Source organism: Glycine soja, chromosome 14 (assembly GCF_004193775.1).
Source record: "Glycine soja cultivar W05 chromosome 14, ASM419377v2, whole genome shotgun sequence".
NCBI lineage: Eukaryota > Viridiplantae > Streptophyta > Magnoliopsida > Fabales > Fabaceae > Glycine > Glycine soja.
The window spans coordinates 29,282,584-29,288,092 of NC_041015.1; the positions used below are offsets into that span (position 1 = coordinate 29,282,584).

General features: G+C 32.7%; 1 pseudogene; it reads right to left on the reverse strand.

Annotated features, from left to right (window-relative positions):
* Positions 1-3,842: 3,842 nt before the first annotated feature.
* LOC114384797 lies at positions 3,843-4,841 on the reverse strand (annotated as a pseudogene).
* Positions 4,842-5,509: the final 668 nt, after the last annotated feature.

Genomic DNA, 5,509 nt, shown 5'->3' on the forward strand with positions numbered 1-5,509 from the left:
ATCAATTACCAGTAGTTACTAAATGTTATGATTCAAATTTTAAAGTCTGTAATCGATTACACAAGTCTTGTAATCGATTACCAGAGGAGATTTTCAGAAAATTATTTCCAAGGGTCACAACTTTTCAAATGGTTTTTACATGGCCATCAAAGGTCTATTTATATGTGGCTTGGAACACGAATTTGCTCAGAGTTTTTCAGAACAAAAAAGGTCTTATCCTCTCAAAAAGCAAAATCTTCTTATCCTCTTAAGATTCCTTGGCCAATACACTTGCAATTCAATAAGGAATTATTTGAGTGCTCAAATTGTTCAATCTATCTCTTTCAAGAGAGATTTCTTCTTCTCTTCACTCTAATTCTTAAAAAGGGATTAAGAGACCGAGGGTCTCTTGTTGTAAAGAAATCTAAACACAAAGGAAGGGTTGTCCTTGTGTGGTTCTGAACTTGTAAAGGGATTTTACAAGATAGTGGAACTCTCAAGCAGGTTGCTTGGGGACTGGACGTAGGCACAAGGGTCTGGCCGAACTAGTATAAATCTGAGTTTGCATTTTCTCTTCCCTTAAACTATTTTATTTATTATTGCTTTACATTTATATTCGGATTGTTTAATTTGAGTCATTGTTTAGAAATCCATCTTTAAGGGAACTTGGAACTTGTATTGGAATCAAAGTAGAATTTTTAATTGGGGGAAATAGTTTGTAATATCTTAATTCAACCCCCCCCCCCCCTTCTTAAGATATTTGAGGCCACTTGTCCAACAAATTGGTGATGAAAGTATAATGGTGATAATTGAGAATTGTAATATAATTATGTTGTATGAATCAGTTAAGATGGTCAAACTATGAGGTTCTTGGCTCTTGATGTTTATGGATGTACATGTATGAGACAACTTTTATATAAAGTATTTTTGAAGTTTATAAAATTTAGTTTCTCCTTTTTGTTTAATTTGTATGTTTATTTGTATGTACAGTTTTTGTTTTGATAAGCTTACCCATGCATGTAACACATGCGAATGTGACTTTGATAATCTCAAATAGCGTGTTCAAGGGAGTAAAGGACTTTTAGGTGGATCTTCGTCTCAAATAGTGGCATAGCTTGAGATAAAAATTTGGAGAGCCCAAACTAATTTGAAAAGTATTATTAAATTAGTCATAAAGCCTGATATTATAAAAAAAGGTCTAAGTCCAATTTAATATAAAATTTTCTATATAATAATAATAATAATGAAAAAAATGATTAAAATTATCATCTTTATGTTATTAAAGTATCTAATAATTTGCAAATCAAAATTTTCTATACTCTTTTAATAATTCAAATCATTATTTTCTTTTGAAAGATTTTTTTATATATTAATAAGAGAAATATTGAGCACAAGTTCCCAACAAAATACAAGCAAATAATAAAGATGTACGCTAGAGTATATGGTGCTCCAAATTTGCTATTCATAACCCCTCCATAGCTTCACCATTGTTCACGGAGGCATCATGGATAAAATATACACGAGATTAAAGACATAATCTTATCTACGTCCTTTGTTAGTCATGTGTATAGAGTGGACCGACTTAAGCATTTACGTAGTTACTTTTTAAGAGTATATATATATATATATATATATATATATATATATATATATATATATATATATATATATATATATCATTTTATGTTAATAGAGTGTGTTTAGTATAGTCTATTGATTTGCATAAGTTCCATGTGGCGGCAAGTTTTATTTACACTACTAGAAATTATACATTTAACATCGCTAGGTTAACATCGGTTTTGGACAAAATCGATGTTAACACAAACACGGTGGCATACTTGTAAATAAGACGAGTTTATTAACACCAGTTTTGAAGAAACTGATGTTAACATAGCCTCGTTAACATTGATTTTGTCAAAACCGATGTTAACATGACCTAGGTAACATCAGTTTTGTCAAAAGCGATGTTAACGAGGCTATGTTAACATCGGTTCTTTTAAAAAACCGATGTTGTATTTTTACTCTTAGGTCACATAGTTAGTTAGGTATGAAGAAAGCAACATGTGTAGCAGTTATTATTATCATCATATTTCTCTGTTAATTTACAAGTTAAGGTTTAATAGGCAGTGAGAAGATTGGATGGTAATCCCTTTAATTTGATGTAGGTAGGGTCATATCAAATGGAAATGTATCTATACTAACCATGTTCAACATCTTAGGGCAGTCGGTCAATATACACGAAAACCATCAAAGGACCAAACCAACTCAGTTAGAAGCTTAAGTTATTAGTTAAAGATTAATGCCTAGTTGATATTAGCAAGCTTGTTATTGGACCAATACTAGAATTAGTGCTGCTTAGTTTCTTTTCTTTTAATTAGTGCTGCTTAAAAATCAAATTAATTAGCGCTGCTTAGTTCCTTTTGTTTTAATTAGTGCTACTGGACAATTTGCCATTGTGTGCTATTGGATAATTACTAACATTATACACTATTTAACGATAACAACTTTTCCTAACATCTATTTTCAGTTGTACCATCGATAATCCACCTAAGCTAGATTATTACCAAGAAGTACTGATGTAGAGTTGTTTCACCTTGATTAGTAGTTTCAAATTGTAGTCTTTGATATGTTGCAAGAAGAAAATGACAATTTGGTCGATAAGGTGATAAAATACATTAGTTTGAGTAATATGTTTTCCTTAGACATCCAAGTTTTGAGATTCTAGCAGGGTGTTTGTAAAAGAAATTGTGTGACCTCGATTTTCTTGGTTTCAAACGTAGGAATGTTTAGTTCATATTTTGATATTGATAAAATAGCTTCTTTTTAGTTTCAGATATAATTTGGGCTATAAATTATATGTAACTTAATTAGCACTGTCATGTGAATACTGCTGCTGTCTTTTAAAAATAATAATACGACTGAAGGCTGATAATATGAAGTTGTTCATAATAAAAATGATTTTGTTTTAATATATACATTCTTTTTTTGGCACACCATTTTGATGCGTGTATCCACAACTTCGATATGCAGAAGAGAAGTATGAACAAGCTGAATCAAGAGTTAGGCAACTAGAACAACAGGTAATACATGGCAATGTTTGTCAGCTTATTGCCCTACTGCACAAGTGAACCACTTATATATAATTTAACTCCACTTACAACATAGATATGGTTTAAAGAACATTGTTGTCCACTTATATTTTTCTAAATACTCTTTTATGTTCATTAATCATTTTAGTTATTTATTTTGATTATTTTCCTAGATTAAACTTAATCTACACAAATTATTGAATCCATTCCAATATATGTTTAAATTTTGAAGGAAATTCATCTAATTAAAATTTGATTTGAATGTTTTTCAAGAAAATGATCTACTGCAGCAGAAAAAATTCGATAGCATTAACAAGAAATTAAGACCATATTAAAGCCAAGTTTTGTATCGGGTAAGTTCTGTTTCTTCCCTAAACCTTCTTGTGTTCTGACATGTCTTATTTGTTTTAATTTGTTCTTTAGAAAAGAGGCAGCACTGCAACAAAGACAAGTTTATCTTCTTTTCCTTTCCCTACCCTACATCTAGGACTAGGACTAGGAAGATTCTATTCCTTATAGTTATGCATCTATTACTGGCATATTGATTGAGTGTTTGAACAAAACAAAACTCAATTGAGAATAGGTCATAACAGGAAATCTGCTACTGAGCTTATTTATTCCTGCTTAACGTACAGTCGAATGGAAAGCTGAAGTAATACATATAACATAACTTAAAACAAACACACACACAATGGTGCATGCTCATAAGCATGCATATTTTATTGGAAGATGCAAGTACAATACTAATTAAAGGAAGCCGCCCCACACACTCCTTTAGATAGAGACACTATTAGGGATTCCTCTAAAAGTCAACCCCAGTTCATTGGTAGGAAGAAACACATTGTAGGGAAATTTGGCTGGACCAGTTCGGTTTTTAAGCTCTTGGTTGCTGTTCTTTTCTGAGATTTTTTTTTCTCAATCTCTGCAAGAGTTTTTGTAAATGTTTCAAAGACATCTTTTGCATTCTGATCAGAGGTCCAATTTGGAGTGTCCCTCTGTCCAAGGTAGATCTCATTAGAGGAATGTCTTGGCAATATCTCTAACACTGTAAGATCAATAACTATCTGGTACTTTGGTGTAATTGTTCTCAAAAAAGCCTTTTTGAGGATTCTTGACCATCTCATCATACTCTTTGGTTTTTGGTTATGGGAGCAATCTTCTGCTTTCAGTTGGACGGTTTAGGATACAGCCTCCATAAGGGTACTGTCTAAAATTAACAACTGCATGGAGAGCTAAACCAACCCATATAGTTATAGTGCAAGAGTCAGTAAGCTCTTGACATGTCTTCATTTTTGGCCATTTGTTATCTTTTAAGTCACTGTGACCCTTCTCCACAACTTCCTTCCACCATGCTTGCAGTTCAGTATCTTCTTCAACTGCCTTATCATTAAAGTAATACAAGTTGACATACTCTTAGACCCATGTCTTAATAGCATCCCATATTTCTAATCCATCAACAACATAAGGATAGTCCTTTATCACAAGGGGAAGGCCATGTCGGGAAGTGTGATCCTGAACTGCCAATCCTCTAAATCAAGCAAAGGAAAAAATATACAAAATATTATAGATAACAAGCCACTCTCTTGATAAATTAATTTTAACTATGTCATCAATAAAAGGGCATGGTATAATTTTGTTTTCTTATATATAATCCCATAATTGAACAAGTTCATATTTCTAATTTAATAAGATTGGTTACCTCTTGATGAGATTAGTTGGCAATGATTGGCCAGTGAAAACCCAATTCTTGTATACAGCTGAAGACATCTCCATGGAGTAATCAATTGATATAAATGATACTCCAAACACTGAATCATTATCATACTCAATTGTCAGAACTAGAGCAAAATGGTTGCTATGACTAGAAAACCTAGGAACTGATCCATCCAATCCTAAAAAATAAAATATAAAAAAAAACAAATAAAAAATGGAAACACGAGTCCTAAACAAGTTGACCCATGTCAACTAGTCATGGCTCACGGGACAGATAGAACAGTGGGGTCACCCTAAGGGCTGAATCTCAACACTTCACTAGTGTACATGATGACAATCCCTGAGTAGCTTTCATCCCTTACTTTGAGTTCATTGAAGAAAGTTGGGAGCTTAATTATGTCAAATTTATTGTCTGTGTTTTCAAATGTAAATGGGTTGACAGCAACATCGGTGTGCGGACCGATGATGTAGGATTTACATTGGTAGATCTAAAGAAACTCGCTTACTAGAATGACCCTTTCATCATGGCAGAACAAGCTAAACAGGTATTTTATGTTCAAGACCCTTGTGATGAAAGTTGGTCAGTGGTTCTACACGGGAAAACAATTGGTGTTAATGTTGAAGATGATGATTCATACATTGATACTTATGTTAGTCCTTTGTCCACATAAATGTCACCTAACGTTGTCGGAGAAGAAGCTATCGACGTTCATGCTAATCATAGTGAT